Genomic DNA, 21,881 nt, shown 5'->3' on the forward strand with positions numbered 1-21,881 from the left:
GAACATTAAAAATTTTCTGATTTTTTGTTTCTTAAGAAACATTTTGTGATAAAAAATGAAGATTTCTGAGAGGGGGCATAAAAATGGTTAAGCTAAGTTATGCTGTAATCCTAAATAAAATAATTTTGAATATTTTGACGAAAGTATCAATAAGGTTTATCTGTTAATGTGGTTTGACTCTAACAAGTTTCGAGGATTGATATGCTATCCATCAGGTCTATAAATGCATGTAAATTAACTCTAAGAAGTTCTATTTCAATCCTTAAAAACATAGACATTAAACATACAGTGAGTGTCAATAGTTTGTTGCCTAATGGATGTTTGAGAAATCAAGTGAAAAAAATGATAGAAAAAAATACTTTTCCAAATTTTTCTTTTTGCAGATGAGTTCCTTGTAATCCGTAGATATTATTTATAATTTTCAAAAAAAATAATTAATTTTATTTCATATCAAAAATAATTGTTTTCCAAAAGTTGGTCATTTTTGAAAAATCAAAAGTTTGTTGCCTCATTAAAAAAACTAATTCAAAATGGTGAAAACGTGCAACCAACTTTATGTAAACCGGTTACATTTTGAGCTTATGTCATTTGACAGGCAAATGGTAGATTTGTACATTTTTAAGGCTGTCAGTGGTAAATATATAGGTGTAAAAGTGATGATAAATAACAAGAAATAATCATTTTTTTGATAATTCATAATTTAGGTTATAATGGCAAATTACAAAAAGTTGGAAGGTGGGATATTGTCCAGAGATACTGCCGGAACGAATCTGCGTAGTTAATTGCGAAATTTAATAGAAAATTACGAAAGGTTATACATAAAATATTCAAATATTATAGTTATGAGGCACGAGTACATCTGAAAAACGTTACTGGCAGACCTAGGGTATCGACTCAGAGGGTTGATAACAGCATTGTAAGTATCTCTGATAGTGACCCGATGATGTCTGCTTCATAAATTAAAAGATAGTTGGTTACTGAAGGAACACAGGTCCCTACAGTTACAAAAACGAGCTCATATTGAAAGAAAATGGTAAGAATGTTTGGGTGGCTCTCAATATTCCATTGGTAAGCAAGACCAATCTGAATAAAAAGTTGTAAATTTACTTGAAACATGTTAAACAAGTAAAACTACAATATTTTAACCAGATTAAACTAGCTAACCAATGGAATATTGAGAGCCACCCAAACATTCTTACCATTTTCTTTCAATATGAGCTCGTTTTTGTAACTGTAGGGACCTGTGTTCCTTCAGTAACCAACTATCTTTTAATTTATGAAGCAGACATCATTGGGTCACTATCAGAGATACTTACAATGCTGTTATCACCCCTCTGAGTCGATACCCTAGGTCTGCCAGTAGCGTTTTTCAGATGTACTCGTACCTCATTATTATAATATTTGATTATTTTATGTATAACCTTTAGTGATTTTCTATAAAATTTCGCAATTAACTACGCAGATTCGTTCCGGCAGTATCTCTGGACAATATCCCACCTTTCAACTTTTTGTAATTTGCCATTATAACCTAAATTATGAATTATCAAAAAACTGATTATTTCTTGTTATTTATCATCACTTTTACACCTATATATTTACCATTGACAGCCTTAAAAATGTACAAATTCCCCATTTGCCTATCAAATGACATAAGCTCAAAATGTAACCGGTTTACATAAAGTTGGTTGCACGTTTTCACCATTTTGAATTAGTTTTTTTAATGAGGCAACAAACTTTTGATTTTTCAAAAATGACCAACTTTTGGAAAATAATTATTTTTGATATGAAATATAATTAATTATTTTTTTTGAAAACTATAAATAATATCTACGGATTACAAGGAACTCATCTGCAAAAAGAAAAATTTGGAAAAGTATTTTTTTCTATCATTTTTTTCACTTGATTTTTCAAACATTCATTAGGCAACAAACTATTGACACTCACTGTACATAGACGTTAAAAACATAAAAAATAAATTAGAAAAACTTAATTTTAATTAATGTTTTAAGACAAGTTTTATCTACTTTTGAAGACTTGATAAAGAAGACAATAACTTCTAAATGTCCTAGAAGAAATAGAACAAAGAATCAAGAAGGGAATAATTTTGCCATTCATTCAGAATGAAAAATTTTTGCGACTTTGAAGTTTTGAAATGTTCTGTAGTCTATAAATAAATTTAGCAGTCTATAAATGAAACTAAGGGGTGTAGGATAACGTTCTTGGCATCATCTCGAGAATAAATCTCATTTAGTTCACCCTAAAATGGAGTAGTACTCCAAATAGCTCTGTTTTTTATACCACTCTGGGCAAGAGAGGGTGGGGCAGTTTCAAGAAGTTTGAATGAGTATACAAAAAAAAATCATAAAGAACCGGGTATTTAATAGCTGGTTGAAATTCAATTGCACTATCTTCTGAGTAATTTTGTGCGAGTATCATGGGGATTGCAATTAAGATTGGTTATAAAATGGTATATATAGATGTAAAAAACAGCAGTGAAGGAAAATTCGTGTAATACCATAAAGCCCTTTCACAACTTTTCAACTTGTCAACTTTTCCGATTAAATCCACTTGAAAAAGTTGTCTAATTTTTTTTTCTCTTTTTCCCACCTGAAACTTGACTTTCTTTCCCATCTTTATGGTTGATGATTTTCAAGGGTTTACTCCTCATCCTTATTATAAGAAAGTGTCTTGGGATATTTGAGATATTCACAGAGGTTTTATTTTCATCTGTTTCTTTTTTTTTCTGGTGAAGAGACTTGCGGAGTTCGGATCTTGACATGAGGATTTGGGATTTAGAAGAGTTTACTTTGGTTAAAGTTTGTATAGTCTATGTCCTTAAAAGTTGATAAAAACAAATTGAAGTACGACTTTACCATTTGGAATTTTAGGGAAAAGTTGTTAAATATTTTATATTAAATTGTATTAGGGTTGGAATATTTATTGTAGATCTCATATGCAACATTTGTAGTACTGTGAAAAATGTTTACCAACTAATTTAGTTATAGGAGGAAGTGGGGCAGCTTTGAAATTGAGATTTTTGTCCTAGGTTTAAATGGAACTGAGCCATATCATAATGTAATTTAGCTTCTCAATCTGTTTGTGCAGCTTAATTGGTGAGGTTCAATTGTATTTAAAAATACGTGAAAAATTCCAATTTCAAAGCTGCCCCACATTCAAAGGTTCGCCATGTTCCCTTGGTTTATTAGCTCTGCTCTAAACGAGTTTAACAAAAAAATGTCTTTTCCTTGTATTTTCAAGAATAAAAAAAATCTATAACATCGAATTATGATGCAAATTTATCCAAAGTAAAGCAACAAAATATCCTCCATGATCTAACCTTGGACTTGTGGAGGTGCAAGGTTGAGTCATTTGCAAGTGACCCCCAGAGGTAAGAGGGTCGCGTGGTGCCGAACCCCTTTCTATTTGCACCGTGTCAGAAACTAAAGGTTCCATTGAAGTGTGTGATACTTTGCAATTAAAATCAATTTTAGCTCATTCGTCCAAGAACATTTTTCTGTTCTTGATTTTCTTCTCATCAGGAGTAAAAAAAAGAACAGTATATTTGTATCTGATACATACAACAACAAAAAATAAGAATAATTTATTTTTCATTTCCATCGCGTGTTTTGCCTGAGAAACACACTTCAAAATGATTTACTGTTAGAAAGTGTTCGTTTCGATAGAGGTGGTAATTGCTTTTGGTAATCGCTACCATTTAAAAGTACCATTCCCGCACATTTTCAAGCAATTATACACTCATTAAGGATATATTTGTTAATTTCTGGTATGTTGAGTGTGTCTTTTGTGCCTCTGGGGAAAATTGAGACATTTGTATCAATATTTACTTCCCTAGCACCAAACTTTCTTCCCATTTCCTCACTAATTTTCCAGATATATATAACGATTCCCGTTTTCGTACCCTCACTTTCAATTTATGAGCATCATGTGGGATTATTTGGCTTAGGAGCATTTCGTATCGTCCATTGTGTGCATCTGAATGGAAATTGGGACACCACCGTCTTTACCTCCATGGCTTTTGTGTATTTCATTTCATTAGAATGCAGGCACATTCACTTTGTGTCTTTGTTGTGTTTTTCATTTCCTCCTCTACTAAATATCTCCTTTATCTCAACCGGCAAAGTGCAATGAATTTGCTAATTCAAATTTATACTCTAAAATTACTTAGGAAGAATGCATAGCGTATATGTTGGTGGAATATAATAGATTATTTCTTTTAAAAATATCATTTTCTTAAAAGATTGTAGAAACAGCTCTCACGTTGGGAGTTTGAGCAGTTAAAAACGGAAAATAAAACCATAATTTTCTGACAAACAATTTTAATTTTTATATTGCCATGCTCAGCTCCCAATGTCCTAGATTTCATCAAAGCCAAGATGAATATCCATATACGAAAGTAATTTATGAAACGATCTCTAATTTATCAAAAGATATGCAATAAATTGAGACAGTTTTTGAAAATGGTAATTTCATCATCAGTCATTTTCCCATACCTAAAGAGATAAAGCTTTCAGACTAAAACAGTGTCTAAACCTCATGTGCACTAAAATTATTAACTTCGTAGTGCTTGCAGTTTTGCAATTGTTTTTCTAAAAGTACATGAATATGAAACTTTTCAGGATTTCAGACTTCCAACAATATTGAACTATATGCAATTATCTGGAACATAATTGCAATTGTTTTTCAGTAGTTTCATGAGAATCATTGCATAAGTTCGTATACGACTTAAAGGGAAGTTTTAATAGGTACATTTTTATTGCTCGAACGCGAAGAGTCACGCCCCTGGCAAGTTGCTTGAAATTTGAAGCCACTTTCTCATACTTCGATTTAAATTTATATGGGAATTTTTTTGCACTCGCAGCCGTTACACTAAATAACAAAAAATTGAGAAGTTTTTCCGTATTATAAGATACCTTTCCGTATGGAGGGATAAATATACTAAATTTTTGTTTAAATAAATTTTTTCCTCGGAGGACTGTGAGCTGAGTCCGAGATCAATTTAGAAATTGGCTTCAAATAGCTCCATATAAAAAATTAACTTGCCACATGCTTGCGAAGAGTGAGCAGGTCTCCAATTTGCTTTTTCTCAACTTATCAACGGCGTAGAGCACAAATGGTAAGAGATTATCGTGAAAGCGGTTGAACAGACTTCTGTTCGCTTGGTACGTAAATCCCTAGAAATTTTGTGTTGCACAGAGAACGACAATCAGAACAAGTGATTCCCAACCCACAATTTAACCCAAATAGAGACAGGAAAAATTCCTGCCTCCACCTAGGCTTGGACTGGGGACCTTTCGCTATCTAGGCGAATGCTCTACCAACTGAGCTATGGAGGCACTGGCTCTGATTGTTTTTACCACTGATCTCAACCAATTGCCATGTGCACTTCAACTCGTTTTCGACTCACTGTGAGTCTTGAGAAACGGTATCATGCGTACAATTGAACCAGCAGCCCATGTTTTTCATAGAGAATTAATTTATTGTTTATTGTTATTATTTAAGAGATTATCGACTTTTAGTTTTCAGTGACCGTGACCCGCCATAAATGAACATTATCTCCAGACTTTTTAGCTGATTTTCTTCTCTGTCTTTCTTTGGTTTATTTCGAAAATGGTTCCTAAATGTTGTTTTTTTTTATTTTCGAATATGTTTTGTAGATTAAGATTAAGATTATATAATTACGGGACTTTGATACCTAAGCTTTAATAGCCCTCTATATCTCCCGCGCTCCTTCTTTGATCAAAACCACTCAGATTGCTGAATGCATTTTAAAATCTTTCCTGGCATGCAATCTTGCTGTTTTGTAGATGGTCAAGGTGAATATTGTCCATAGATATCCATGAACGAAAAACATTTCGATATCGAGTTTTTGAAGATCAAAGTTTAAACTAGCTTTTCGAGGGCATATTTCTCAACCAATTTGTTTAAAATTAGGATTTTTTTTGAAAGGCCTTGCAATTTTCAACCCGATAGCATCGGTTTCAATTGACAATGAATCGGTAAAGTGTACCCGTAAAATTTATTTTTATTTGTTAGCATGCTTATTACTCATTCCGAAACATTTCAAAATATGCTCTCCTTAAGAAATTTTCAATTTCGGAACGGTTTTCTTATTTATGAATCAATTTAATCCGTACACTGAGAAAAAACGGGGGTGCGATTAACTTTTTTTCCACATAACTGTAACAATTTTTTAGGTCTAAAAATATATCAACATTTTTTAATGTTAATTTTGCACCTTTTTAAGGGTAAAATTAACATGAAAAAGGTAACTTTAACCCCTAATACACCTAAAAAGGGTAATATATACACCGATTTTGGATCAATACTGCAGGGTAAAATTAACATTTCCGAAATGTTATTTTAACTTTTTCGGATTTCTCTCAGTGTTATATGGAACATATACTGCTAGTAATAATTATGTTCAGATTTTGAAATCCTCGTAACCTTCTTAGTACTTATTTTATTCAAAACCTTAAGAAGAAAACTATAAGTTTTGCTCTCCTGAAGTTTATGTTTAATTTTAAATTTTCCCTTCCTACACTTCCAAGCTCAATAAAATGCCGAAAATTATTATCAGAAACCCAGAAGTAAGACTTGGGCAATTGTAAAATTGTAAGTTATATAAATATAATGTTGCTGCTAATTGTATCAGTTGTATTAAAAATTTATATTAATATTGAGATAAAATAAAAATTTTAATCCAAAAATTGATGGGAAATAAAATAATGAGCATACTTGGAGTAGAATCAGCTCATTATACGGAGAGTCCGCTGCCTAAGCGGCAAATATTCAGTTCTGTACTGACTTATGCTTTAAGAAAAAAGGCAACTTTAACCCCTAATACACCTAAAAAGGGTAATATATAGGGGAGACAGGGGTAGAATTAGCCAGCAAATGAAGCTTTTTTTTCGCGAGTGGCTTGTGAAAAAATGATAAGTTTTGTCTAATATTTTTATGTTTCATAAGTAGCATTAGGATATTGGCTATATGAAACAGTGTAGTTCAAAGCTCTAAAATCCTTGGCTTTTTCTTGAGAGGATAATGAAAAAAGTACTGCACATTGGCTACACTTACCCCTGCCTGGGTAGAAATAGCCACTTTTGGGGTACTAATTGCCACTAGTTTCCCAGATGAAATTTTAAACTGGAGATACCAAATATTGTTTCACTTGATACACTGAAGCCCACTGATGCTAAATATGTTACTTAAACCTAAAGAAAAGGGCTTTAGCCAACTTTTTTATGACATTTTTGTAATTGAGGCAAAATTAATGCAAACATTCTGAAAAAATCTATTTCTCAAGTTGCTCATACAAATGGCAATATTGCTTGGAATATCAATAGTACTTTTTCATCTAACAATTATCCATCTATTAGTGAAAAATCATTGATAGTTTTAGCCCGCCACGGAAGAGTGACTACAACTGCCCCGAGGGCTGTTTCAGTGTTTATCATCTTATATAAAAAAGTGGATAATTATTATCCAAGTGAAAAATATTTTTTAATTAGGTTTATTAAACCAGAAACGAGGTAAAACTATGAAATCTTGACTAGAAACTCAGAAAACCAAATGCTGGTCCAAAAACTGTAACATCAAATCTACAATTTTATACCCATTTTATAAAAATGCTCCTAAATTGTAGGATAACAGGATCAGACTTATGAATATTTCTGGGAATATGGGGATGTGTTCCTACTTTCATTAAAAAATACTTTGCTCGATGTACATTTTAAGAAAAACGAGAAAAATCCACTGTCTACTTTTACCCCTGGCTATAGGTACCCCGGTCTCCCCTACACCGATTTTGGATCAATACTGCAGGATAAAATTAACATTTCCGGAATGTTATTTTAACTTTTTCGGATTTCTCTCAGTGTAGTAAACCGGTGTTCTCCCAAAAAGTGTGCGAAAAGATAATTCACGGAAAGCTCTTTCTCGTGAGTTCGAGCACTCCGCAAAGTTGGGACGCCTTGCTACCTCTGTTTTCTTTTTAAAAAAAATGCCAATTTATTAGGGGTGGCTTTCAATGGGACATATCATTAAATTGTTTCTTGTTTCTACTATATCTAATATCAAATAAAGAATATAGGAGCGACCGGGGCAAAATTACCTTGCAAATGAAATTACAAACGATATTAAAGAGTAAGGGTGATTGTTATATGATCTCGAGAGTGTACCGAATGCTCTAGAATTTGTCGAAATTTTAGTCGCGATTATTTGGTGACATGTAATTTTACTATCGTGGTGGAAGATTACAGTTTTCCAATTGACCTAAAATAAACGTTTTGCCATAGTACTTATCTGTTGTGGTTGTTTCGTATATCGGAGTAGTTCAAAGTAAATAATTCCTTTGGAATCCCACTAAACACACTACAATATCACTATGGGATATCAGATCTTGCAACAGGCTTTGAAAATAAAACTGCTTTTCTCTGGTCCCTCTATGTACTTCGTGTACGTTGTTATATAAGATCCGTTTCTGATAGTTTGTTATCAATTTAGCCAAAAGAATCTCCTTATCGTAAAATACGAAGAGAAATTAGACCAGATTCATACGATCATGGTTATTCTTTTTTGTCAGTAAAATGTGGTATCCATGTACCGAGTTTGGAAACGTAACTCTTACTTTTTTATATCGATTAATTGATTTTCAACCACTCGAAAATCTTTGCATTTGTAATCCTTGGGTTTTCTTCCTTTGCGGTTTTCACTATAAGAAGATCGTCAAAAATGGAATTAATCTTCTAAAATTAAGTGTTCTATTCTAAATTTTCCAAAAGGCTTTTCAAAACTGACAGGAATAAAATGGTATAATGCAATGTACACTATAAACTTTTCAGTGCATGCAAAAAGTTAATGTAAATTGCAGAGGGGGGGGGCACAAATCACGGCATACCCTTTAACGATATCTATGAACGTTGTATACGTACTTCTAATTATAAGATAATAGGGGATTGACTTTAGAGACTTATGCCCTATAGAGACTCAAGGTTTAAGCTGAGTGAGAGACGGCTTAGTGGGAAACTGATGGAAATGTAGTCTAATTATTATTTAGATTCACTGAGAAAAAATGGGGGTTCGATTACCTTTTTTTTCTCATAACTTTAACACTTTTTAGGTGTAAAAATATATCAACATTTTTTAATGTTAATTTTACACCTTTTTAAGAGTAAAATTAACGTGAAAAAGGGTAACTTTAACCCGTAATACACCTAAAAAGCATAATATTTACACCGATTTCGGATCAATACTGCAGTGTAAAATTAATATTTCCGGAATGTTAATATAGCATTCCGGAAATGTTAATTTTACCCTGCAGTATTGATCCAAAATCGGTGTAAATATTACCCTTTTTAGGTGTATTAGGGGTTAAAGGTACCATTTTTCATGTTAATTTTACCCTTAATAAGGTGTAAAATTAACATTTAAAAAATGTTGATATATTTTTACACCTAAAAAGTGTTAGTTCTGAGGAAATAATGTTAATCGCACCCACTTTTTTCTCAGTGTAGGATTAATTGATAAAGTCATAATTTCTGAAATTTCTACAAAAAAAAAACACACACTGATTTTGAAGTTAAAAGGTTAAACCATTTAGCTAAACTTAAAGTCTGAAGACTGCATAAGGCATCGCATTTTATACTGGAAAACTCTAAGATGGTGTTTTATCATTTCACTTTAAGATTCGGAAGTACATGAGGGCTCTTTCATCAAAAACCATGAGAAAGGTTCTCGAAAAACTTCAAAATTTAAAAAAAAAACATACATTTCATAAAAGCCTAAAAAGCAAAAATAAAGTTTTAGGGTGATTTTTGTTAGAATTATGGGTAATCTAGACCTTAAAATGTATCTTTAAACTGTTGAGGACCAAATAGATTTAGGCCGCTCCTAGAGAATATTGTATTTAGCCTGTCAAATTTTCCAGTAAAGGATTAGGTAAAGGAAATTGACGTAAAGGACCTTTGATTGATGATCCTAAGCCTTCAGTGTACGACAGCTGGAGATAAATCTTTAAAGCCAAATTTTACGGGCTATTTAAACTCTTATGCTAAAAATAGCTCTAAAACAATATAGGGAGAGGTGGGGCTATATTAAAAACACTATTTTTTCGCGTATTTTTAAAGGAAGCTGGGTTTTAACGCAATGTCAAAACCAAACAATAAAGAATTTAAAATGAATTATGGCTAGACCAACTTCCTTTAGAAATATGCGAAAAATGGCGTGTTCAATGTAGCCCCACCTCTCTGTAATGGTCCTTTAATATTAAAATAATCTTCCGCTTCAAATTAGCTTTAATTTGCGTATGATAATTATAAAAATCTATCAGTTTAAGAGAAATAATTTCTTCAAGCCTTGCTTTAGATAGGCTCCTTGGGCCTTTTTTTCATTTTGAGTGATCCGTATTTTTTAATCGATTTAGAATAATTAAGATTTAGGGAAAATTTTCAGGCGGCCTAAATGGATAAAATTGTCATTTGAGAGATTTTTGAGTTGAATTATGGAGAGTTCTCTGAGGAAATCAAATTCTTATTTCTTAAAATATATCAGGGACAAAGTGTTCTCTTTTTGAGTTCGAGTACGAATTATAATTAAGAAAAAAAATAAAACTTTTTTTAATGTGAATACATTCCCAAAACAATGTTGAACGTATCTTGGTGATTTAATAATATGGAGGACTAACACATGAAACTCTAAATTATATCTGGGAAATATACATACATTATATCCTTTCTTCAACTGTTGATAAGTTAATTTCGTGCTCAAGTACTCTTAATTTCTAAATTACTCCGCAACGCGAAGCAGAAGAACGATAGAACATTAACACTTGGATTTTAAAGCATTGAGATTTCTTTTGAGTTATTTCTTTCTCTTGGTGTGAAGATTTATCACAGTCACAATAGGAAGATTTAAGGATGTCTCTGCACTTTATACACTTGCTGTTTTATGTTTATGAGATTTAAAAAGCTTTTCAGTTAAATTTTTTACAGTAGTTTAATTTATTTATTTTAGTAATGCAAATTATTTTAGTATTCTCACTCATTTATATAAATTATTTCGAAAACATTTAATTGCTTTCAAACAAATCACCATATTTTGTAGTCTCACTATCAGTTGTTATTATGTACAGTAACTTTTCTTGCTATATAGTTTCCTATTAAATGCTCAGCAATTGCCTCAATGACTTCACACAAAATTCAATTATCACTTAATTTTCTTCTCTTAATAAAATGAACTTTCTCGTGGGTGAAGAATGTTGTAAGAAAACCCACTTATTGGATGATGTTGTAGCTTAGTGTGTGAAGATCAATTTTGTACATTTGATATCTATCTTCCTCAACTCGCTCTGACTTATCCCACTCTCCTTGCAGCCAAAGAGTGTCCTGCAACAGAAGAGAAATGGAAGAAAATTGTGATGAGATAATCCTCGAGGCGTAACATATAATATATCAGCGATTTACTCGCCCTATGTATAATATTTGCTATGTGCAGAATCGTTTTCTAGAGTCAAAATGAGTTCATAAGAGCGAGGGAGAGATATTATCATCCTTACTCAATCTTTCGTACAAGATTCATGTGCTGAGTCACAAGTGGATTGGATTGAACTGTGTCACACTTTCTTTTTCATCATATTTCGCCTTTCACCCATATTACTAGACTTTGGCATCGTTTACATAGATTGAGATATCCTATCCACATCCCCTTCTGCAATAAGCACACGATTTCACATATGGACCAAATCAGTTTCTAAGAGACGAAATAATACCAATGATACGAATTTGTTGAGATTTTGCAGCCATTGGAGATGATACGACAGAAAATGGTACAGAAATTGAAAAATCAGTAAAGTAGAAATTTTGCGGGAAAATGATTAGCAATTGAGAAACATTTTAAGGACGTGCAATGTGACGTTCTATGACGCAAGAGTCCCAGATTCGAATATATCCTAGGTAACCACCAGATACTTATAACGTGACTTTAGTATCTTCTGCTTAGATTTTTAAAGCTATCGTGGAATTTGATTCTATTGGACTTTTTTAACTCATGCAATGGGAATTGTAAAGAATTGCACAGAAATTTCAATGAACAGCTAAGGGAAGAGTACCAGCGATCGGCAGTGTTCCTCGGATCGCAAGGTTATTACCATATTGTTGTTCCAAATCAAATGAATTATTAAAAATTATTAGGTAATTTTTACCAATTAACTCTTACAAGGATGCACTGCATTAGCTCTGATTTAATTTATAAAATCAAATTTCAGTGAGACACCTGATTGAATTCGTGACGATCCGAGGTACAGATTGCAGGTTTGTAAATACACCTAATTTTTATTAATTTATTGTAAAAATTAAAAATCAAAATGCACATTTATAGTTAAATGGATTACTAATATACCAATTAGCTTGCACAAAAATACCAAATAGTATTTTGAGGCTTAAATTTTCAACTAAATATCGAGCATGTCTCTTAACATTCCGATCCGGGGTGCTCTTCCCTTATAACTAATTCTGCGCCATGATTTCTAATAGCACTAAAGTAAAAAAAAAAACAAATTTTAAGTAATATAATTCGACATTTTAATTTTTAATCTTGATATTATGAGGCCACGCCCCTGGCAAGTTGTCTGAAATTTGAAGCCACTTTCTCATATTTCGATTTAAATTTATATGGGAATTTTTTTACACTCGCGACCGTTACGCTAAATATCTAAAAAGTAAAAAGTTTTTCCGTATTATAAGATACCTTTCCGTATGGAGGGATAAATATACTAATTTTTTGTTTAAATAATTTTTTTCCTCGGAGCATTGTGAGCTGAGTCCGAGATCAATTTAGGAATTGGCTTCAAATATCTCCATATAAAAAAATTAACTTGCCACATGCTTGTATTAGGCAATTTCAATACAGTAGTAGAGTCTCTCAAATTCAACGGAAACCAACGGTTGAATTTAAATTGTCAGAAAATCGCGCTGTGTATGATAAAAATATCAATCTTATTTCTTAAATATTTACAGACATTATAGTTGTATAATTTAATGACTAGTTGAAAAAAAATCATTGGATTTTAAACCGTTTCTTTGAAATTCGGATGACATTTCGGTCTCAAATGCCCGCATTATTAAAAAATATCGTTCGAATTTAGGAGGTGAGAGATGTCTTTCGTACTCCTCAAGCGTTCAAATTCGGAAGACTCTACTGTCAGGGGCCCACCAAGTCTAATAAAAATATTATTTTTCACTTTTCCTTGTAAAATTTTACAGATATTGCACTGCGACTTAAACAAATTTGCTTCTGGGTCTTGTATTATTTCAGCGAACAGTATGAAATATTCTATGAGGACACCTTCGGTCTTCGGTAATCGCCAGTGGAAATTTTGTTTTGTTAGACTAGGTTTATTGATTTCCCGAAGTTCGTTATATTTGGAAAATGGAAGATCATTTTTAGTAGCAAGAAAACCGATTACCTCCTATTTAAAACCTTCTCAAGTGATTTATTGCTCATGATGATTCTCCATTTTCCAAATATAACGAACTTCAGGAAATCAAAAAACATAGTCTAGTCGACTACAGAAGAAGGTTCACATCGGGGACCGAAAGCTCTGGGCAAGACAGAAAATTTGTTTTTCTTCTTGAGGTGAAACAAAGTTTCCACTGGCGATTACCGGAGGTGTCCTCATAGAATATCCATCATGCCAGGTCCTAAAGAAACAAAATTTTGAATAAGTTGAAATCCCGAAATCCAAAATTTCGTGTAGGTCGAGATTCCGAACAGCCAAAATCTCGAATGAGCTAGAATCCCGAATAGCCATAATCCCGAAGAAGCCAAAGTTAGGAACGCAAAAATCCGAAAAAACAAAAACCCGAATAGTAAAAATCTTCAAAGGGAGGAAATATAGAGAGAATGGGGAGAATAATGTGTGAAATAATTTTCCAAAACACAGAAAATTTCCCTTTGCCTTCAACAAACTCGAGTCAAATCGTGGGAGTAGCTATAACACTTTTAAGAATTCAGGATTTTGGCTTTTTGGAATTTTGACCCAATCTGGCCAATCTGGATTTCAACGCATTCGGAGTTTCGACCTAATCGGGATTTTAGCTTTTTGAGATTTAGGATTTTCGGGATTTCGACTTATTCGAAATATTGGCTGTTTTGGATTATGACCCATTCGGAATTTCTGTCCATTCGGAATTTTGGCTTTTCGGGTTTTTGATCTGTTCGGTATTTTGGCTATTCAGGATTTAGACCCATTTTAGATTTTGGATTTTGTGTGTTTAACGTTCCAAACTTTGGCTTTTAGAATTCTGACCAGAAGCCATATGGTTTTAAAGGTTTTAATTTTAAATATCTAATGGAAGCAATACTTATTTCAAGTACTCATGTTTTCAATCAATTGGTTGCAGAATAAAATATAAGCAATAATCTAAATAAATGTCAGCACATAAAATAATACCCAAAAGAAATTAGGTGAAAAACCCGAGGGGAAATGAGAGAAAGGGGTTGGAAAATTGATTATTTTCACCCAACTGCCTCTCGCATGGTATAAACCCTCCTCTTAGCAGGTGTATTAAATTAATCTCCACAGTAAATAAATCCGTATTCCCACATTAAATGGGATTTCCGCTTCGGCATCTCCCTCATCCAGTTTCACAATGGAGTGTGAATTATTTAAATTAAACGATAAAATGGATAGTATAATTCTAATGTATTTATAGAATCAATCAACACTATAGTATTTTTTTTGCAGAGCAGTACTGCAGAAAGGAAAGTGTTTGAAAGAAATTAACAATACTCGAAATTACTGCGAAGTTTAGTAACTCTAACCTGATTTTTTTTACACTTGTTATATTCCTCAATCAATTTGCAATCATTCAGTTTGAAAGCCCGGGGCAGAAAATCCAACCCATCGCACAATTTTGCCTCAACCCATCGTCATTCTACATTCCTCTCACAGAGATTTTCTTCATGACTCGATCTGTGCACTTCTCGATGATTAAAGACATGGATCAAACCGATGAAACATTAAAATTCATATATGAATGAGATATCGAGGAAAATTCCTCCCTTTCAAAGAATAAATAATGAGCTGAGTGGATTTAGATTCATAAAATATGAGACCAAGGCATTTATGCAATGATGAAAAAGGAATATATTACAGAAAGATTGGCGCAAAAATTGAATTTTCAATTTTATTCACATCCTTCATTATTTTTAACAAAGACCATTCCGTCGTCTTTAAGGAATCCATCCACAACGTATAAATCAATCTCAACTAATTTGCTCGTATATTTCATACAAAGAGGTGAATAATAGTTGACGAACTTTTCTATAAGCATTATATACTCACAATATGTAGCATATTATACTCATTTGTTGGGTGCTTCATGGGTTGTTTGTACAGAAAACTTTTCTATTGTTTTTCTTGCAATTTCAAAGCAAATAGTTTTCAATATTTATGGTTATTTTTCATAGAGAAGTTTCGTGTTTGTCCAAAATAAGTTTATTTAAACATATTTACGAATTTTCATTAGAGTCTTGCATATTTATATTTATTCAATTAACTCATAACACAAAACATTCCTTGGCAAAGTGAGACATAAATTTATGAAATATGAAATATTGTGCAACCATATAATTTTCATAATTATTTTTATTGCTTAAGTAGGGTAAAGTGGTACAAGTTGGACAATATGGTACAATTTGGACAGGGCTTTTTGTCTTGATAAATTTAGTACTTCATTTTTATTTGTATATTTTTAATGCTTTAGTTTTATAATTTTCTTCCTTGTGCTTAAAAACAAATTTTGTACTGTATTTTTCAAGAAAAAAGCCATGTCCAACTTGTACCGGCGAATTGTCCAACTTGTAACACTAATTCCAAATTATATCACTTTACCCTACCTACCGTAGATGAAGGTGATTTTGTATTCTGGGGGTGACTTTGCACCCCTTCTTTTCTTAGGATCTTCTTTAGTTCTAACACTTAAGAATGGTCTAAAGATCATCCTAATTAACGTCTAACTGGTCTAAAAATCATCCTTAAGTGCTAGAATTAAAGAAAAGCTTTCGAAAAAGAGCGGTGCAAAGTAACCCCCTAAGTGCAAAGTCGTCCGCATCTACGGTAATGTTCAAAGTTCAAACATTGAGATATGTAAAATAATTAGATAATTACACATTTCAAGGTCATTTATAAGATCTTTTTTTTAGGTTATGAAAATAGAATCAGTTATGTAGGACCTTTTACGTCTTCTTCTTTTCAAGTTTTATTTCAAGGGCCGGATATCATTTGAGAGTCACATAGCCCGTTAGGACCCAAAATTGGAAATTTGATGAATTTTGAGATTTTGGACGTATTCTAAAAGTGACTTAAATTAGGAAAAATGGGAGAAGCACTGGGAAAATCTGTTTCTTTGGATAAAAAGCCTTTGAAGTGTTGCAAGCTTTATCTAGATGCTTTAAAAAAATACCATAACACTTTAAAACCCAAAATGGAATTTTACTTCAATTTTAAATTTAGAGCTTCACAATAGGAATTCTATTCAATATTATGCTAAAGTGATAACACGAGTTTGTAGAGAATTTAATTAGCTTTCGCTTAGTGGAAAAAATAATTAATAACTTTTCTATTATTTAAAAAATTGGGAAACAACCAAAAAACGGGCGTAGAATACCAATTTTTATATGGAGTTGGCATCCGAAATGAATATTTGAATGCCTTATTCATACATAACCTAAAAAATATTAACATTTTCTGAGTTTTGTCACGATTCCAAAAAATCGTAAAAATCGTGGAAATGTTAAAATAATTGTTAAAAATTAAGTAATATAAGACCTAGAATTGTTGTAAAGTGGTAACTGCAAAAAAATAAGGTGAAAATTCAATTTATGCCATGTTTTTCTTTTTCGAATTCCTGTTGGAATTTCACTTTTAAAAAAAGCGCAAACTATATATGAGAATTTGAAAATTTTACAGAAAAATATATTAATATGAGTCCTGAAATCCTTGCCAAAGTGCTAAGAAAAAGGAAAGCAATAGAAAATGGCTTTTTGCTACAAAAATCTGTAAAAATTCACCTTAGCATTTTTTTTGTCAATTTTCAGAAAATTTATATAAAAATGACAAGAAAATGGGAAAATATTTAATGGCAAATTAATTTATGAGTCCTAGAACTGCTGTAGAATTCTTACGGAACAAAAAACTATTGAAAATATGCTTTTTTGTTGATAATATCAGCGCTGGTATTTTATGCCAGTTTGGTATTTTACGTGGTTTTTTGCCTCGGGTTTTTAAGTATTAAAGGAGAACGGTCAAATTCGGTCCCGGAATCGCCACGAATGGGACCTATGTTAATGGATATACGGGTAACAACTTTTGTTCTGAGACCAATGTTTTAAATTTAGACGCATTTTGTGCGCAAAAATTGCGGGGACCCAGCACGATAAACGCTGAGAATCCTTGTGAAAAAGCCTTTATCCTTCTGAAAAATAGCTGTTTTGACAAGGAATTGTTCAAGAACTGGTAAAGCATTCTTGATGAAATTCTGTACAGGGTCAGTGTATGACTTAAACTTTTTATTCTTGCATACCACCCCTTCCTCTCATTCCCCATTCTGATATCCCCCATACAAAAAAGAGAGTATTTTGCCTTATAACTCCTTTCTGAGAAGAAGTATTTTCAACAATCTTCATACGAAGACCTTTTCGATTGAGCTTGACTGAATAAAAAAATTGAATAACAAATAACGTTAACAATCATTTTCTAGATTTTTAGATGGTTCTATAGACAGCTTTTTTATATTTCATTTTTCGTCTCGTTAAGATCTGTTGGTACGTGAAAAAAGTAACACGTATCAGTACTAGTAATCAATACAATTTTCTGTGTCACGAATAAGTGGTGAATTATTATTGCCATTTATATTGATGATTTTTTTGATATTGTAATCAAGTTTTAGGAGATGCTTCCCAATTTATTGTCTACAGAAGTTGTACTAATATGCAATTCAGTGCTTTAATAACAATTCGTGCGAAGGCATTCAATTTATATTGGGACTATCAGACGGGTGGTTGAGGGAGTAGGTGACATGCATAGTTAAAGAGTCTTTACTAAACTTTGTGCCCATGTCAAATATCAGCTTTCTACCTCCACTCAGAAAGGAGTTATAAAGTAAAATGCTCTCATTTTGTATGGTGGCTACCAGAAGGGGTGATGGAGGAAGGGGTTGGTATGCATGGTTAAAAAGTCTTCTTTAAGCCTTATTCCCATGCCGTGTTTCACCTTTCTACTTCTTCTCTCAGAAAGAACTTATAAGGTAAAGTGTTCTTATTTTGTATGGTGGTTACTAGAATGGAGGGTGGGGTGAGGGATGGTATGCATAAATAAAAAGTTTAAGTCTTACACTGACCGTGTACCAAATTTCATCAAGATCGCTTTAGCATTTCTTGCGTAATTCGTTGTCAAAACAGCGATTTTTCGGAAGAATAAAGACTTTTTTACAAGGACTCGCAGCAGTCGGATTTAGAAATGTGGAAGCCCAATGCCCATTTGTGGGGGCCACAAAAATTTTACGTTTAAAATTCAAAATTCGTTCAAAAATTTTATACAATATAATGCTTTTCAATCCTACAGGTAAATTTAAGCAACTTTAAGTTTACTTAAAACCAGAGACTTTGCTTTTACTACTCGAACTATACCAAGAAAACAGTAGAATTCCTTGATTTTTTGCCTATAAATTAGACAAGTTCACTAAAATTATATCATTGAAATTTCGAGTGATTCGAACTCTGGTTCAATTCATTTATATAAGTTTAACAGATGGATACAAAAAATACGCAAAAAAAGAAATTCTACTAAATTCTCAGACTCGAGAGCACAATACCTTTAAAACCTTTAAAGGTACTTTTAAAAGTATTTCGTGTTGATTTCATCCAGAAATATTGAGAATTACGGCTATTAGAGCAGATTTTAGATTTAAAAAAAAAAAATTAAAAATCGCAAGGTAGGGAAGGGGTCGTGAGGTTTTTCGGTCAAAATTTTTCCGAGATGAAAATTAAATCAATGAAATGATAATAATGGCATTGAATAAATGAGCAGTAAAAAGTCAAATATAGTCAACAAAAAATTCCAAATAATTAGTACAAAATAAAAAAATGTTCAGTGAAAAATTAAAAAAGGGCAGTAAGAAATTAAAAAGAGCAGTATTTTATTAAAAGCGGCCAGTAAAAAATGAAAGGCGATCAGTAAGAAGTGAAACATGATCAGCACAAAATAAAAAGTGATCAGCAAAAAATAAAACATGATCAGATGATCAATAAAAAATAAAAATTGGTCAGAAAAAAAATAAAAAGTGGTCAGTAAAAAATTACAAACAAACAGTAAAAAATTTAAAAAAGCAGTAAAAATTAAAAATGAGCAGTAGAAATATTCGAGTAGATCAGTGAAAAATTAAAAAGTGATCAGTAAAAAAAATTAAAAATCAGCAGTAAAAATTATAAATCGGTCAGAAAAAATAAAAAAGTGGTCAGTAAAAATTAAAAACGATCAGCAGAAATATTCGAGATGATCAGTAAAAAATTAATAAGTGATCAGTGAAGAATTAAAATGAGCTGTAAAAAATAAAAAATGGCCAGTAAAAAATGAATGTTCTTTATCGCTAATAGAAGTTTAATGTGCAGTTTTTTTTGTTGATAATTTTTATTTTCTGACAATTGTAACCATGGTAGACTTTATTAAATGTGGGGGCCCCTAAAATGTGGAGGCCTGGTGCCGTGTCCTCAGGGAACCCACCTAAATCCGGCACTGCTCACATTATTACCTATACTGAACTTGATATAGATTTATCAATAAACGTAACTTCTAATAGTTAAATTTTGATAAGTTTCGTATTGGCTCAATATAGAGGAAAGTACCCATGCTTCGTACGATTCCATGCTTCGTAATGACTAAATTTTTCCTATATTTTTCAATAAATATGACTCATCGCACCCATATTTTAAAAACTAGGGGAAAGTGTTTCGTTCTTAAAATAAATATGTTATGGTGACACATTTGGTCAGAAACATGGGAAAAATTTAGTCATTACGAATCTTGGGATCGTACTAAGCATGGGCACGGGCACTTCCCCTTACATTTCATATCTTACTTTCTTTAACTCGAATTGAGGGTGCTTTTTCGCTTTATATTAATTTTTCAGCCTTTAAGAAATCATATGTAATTCGAATTAACTGAGAATTTAGCATAGAAAATCTGCGTATCAGTAGTAGCTGAGTTAATCCCAGGCTTACCAAATAACACGTGTTAGATAACTTTTGGCATCCCAAATGACACATTAAATTGTTGTTTACTGTAAAGTCTTAAAGGCTTTAGTGGAAGAGACTTAGTCATTTGCTGTGAATTTTGGCATGCAATGTCTTTGTCCCTTGAGAGGAAACAAATGGTAAAAGTTCTGAGCAACTCTGAGAGTAATTTTTCTTGAAATGTCTCCTAATATAATATCTTAATGGTTATACAGGAAAAAGGGTATAAGTTCCACCTTAATGTGGTATACCTTTATATCCTCTTGGGAAATGAGGAAGAAAAACTTACGGAAAATTGATTTGATATGCGTAGATTTTGGGACTGTTTCTGATTTATTATACTTTTTTGTATATATAGGATCAAAGTTTCTTGCGTGTATAAATCTCCAGAATTTCCACATGATTGTACTAACCTGAGAATTCTTCTTGAATTCTTTTGAACTTACATGAGACAGTGATCCCGCAGTAATCCACCCATTTCGACAAACACTCCAAAATGAAATTGTACCCTGAGGATGACTTTAGAAACATCCCTCAATTGTCAGTAATGGTCCTATATATAGACTTCTCAGACTGAGATTTTACAAGGTATGTTCAAGGGATAATTTGAGAGATCAAAACGCTGTTCACAAATTGGGTAGGAATTTCCGTAAATAAAAGAATGATTTTCCCTCCTCAAAAGCTCCCGTACACTTGTTTCGTTTGCAACTCACGCAAACTACATACTGCCAATAAAAAGGCGTAATATACATATTGAACGAGATTTTTCTCATGTTTCGACGTATGTTGAATGTGTATAAAAGTTTTATATAGAATTGCTCCCAAGCCACCCTTGGAATTACTCTGCTGTGCGTGAAATATACTGTCACATATTGAAAATAAAGATTTACCCTCAGAAAAATCCCATGAAATATAAAATAAAAGTCAATATATTTCTGAATTGAGAGTTTTTTTTTGTAATAAAAAAATTTCCTAAATTATTTGGGTAGGTATGTAAAACTATATATATATATATATATATATATATATGCAAAGCAGGAGTGAGTAAATGGTTTATGAGGCTTTTCAACCAAAATTTCTATTTGCTTCAATGGACATGGATGGGTAACATTATTTTGATTTCCCTTCCCATGTTCAGTGCGTGTCCAAATTATGCTGACCTAAATTTATTTGAGATTAAATTTTGAGTTTAATCTATAGCCTTTATTTTTCCCCTGTTACAGCAAAACAAGGACATTCAGATATGCTTCAATTGATATCTCGAATTATATTACATAAAAATTCCCATAGTGAATATCAAATGTTCATTTAATACATAAAAAATTGGCATCTTGCGCATTAAGTTGGTTGCCAATAAAATCTTCTGCAATATCATGTGCATCCCGTGATATGGTTCAAATTGCAGAAAAATGTATTTCGACCATCTCAACAAATCCTCTGGTGTGTGCTAGGGAAACAATTTTGAGTCTTGGAGGAGAGGAAAGAAATCAGAAGCGAGAAAAATTTCACAGCTTGGTGCTCGGTTTAAAGCTATAACAGGAATGTAAAGTATTCCGGTATAGCCACCATATTGG

The 21,881-nt window shown here is 32.3% G+C and overlaps 2 protein-coding genes across 4 annotated transcripts in view; both read right to left on the reverse strand.

Annotated features, from left to right (window-relative positions):
* Window positions 1-21,881, reverse strand: part of LOC129801176 (40S ribosomal protein S12) — a 422,333-nt gene that overhangs the window by 288,787 nt on the left and 111,665 nt on the right. The window lies entirely within an intron of this gene.
* LOC129801162 (dopamine D2-like receptor) overlaps window positions 1-21,881 on the reverse strand; it is a 91,934-nt gene that overhangs the window by 41,602 nt on the left and 28,451 nt on the right. For all 3 annotated transcript variants that reach the window (XM_055845942.1, XM_055845940.1, XM_055845941.1), the window contains one exon: window positions 10,741-11,402. The gene's annotated coding sequence lies outside the window, so the exon portion shown is untranslated. Of the gene's footprint in view, window positions 1-10,740; window positions 11,403-21,881 lie in introns of those variants that run through there.

This window comes from Phlebotomus papatasi, chromosome 2 (assembly GCF_024763615.1).
Source record: "Phlebotomus papatasi isolate M1 chromosome 2, Ppap_2.1, whole genome shotgun sequence".
NCBI lineage: Eukaryota > Metazoa > Arthropoda > Insecta > Diptera > Psychodidae > Phlebotomus > Phlebotomus papatasi.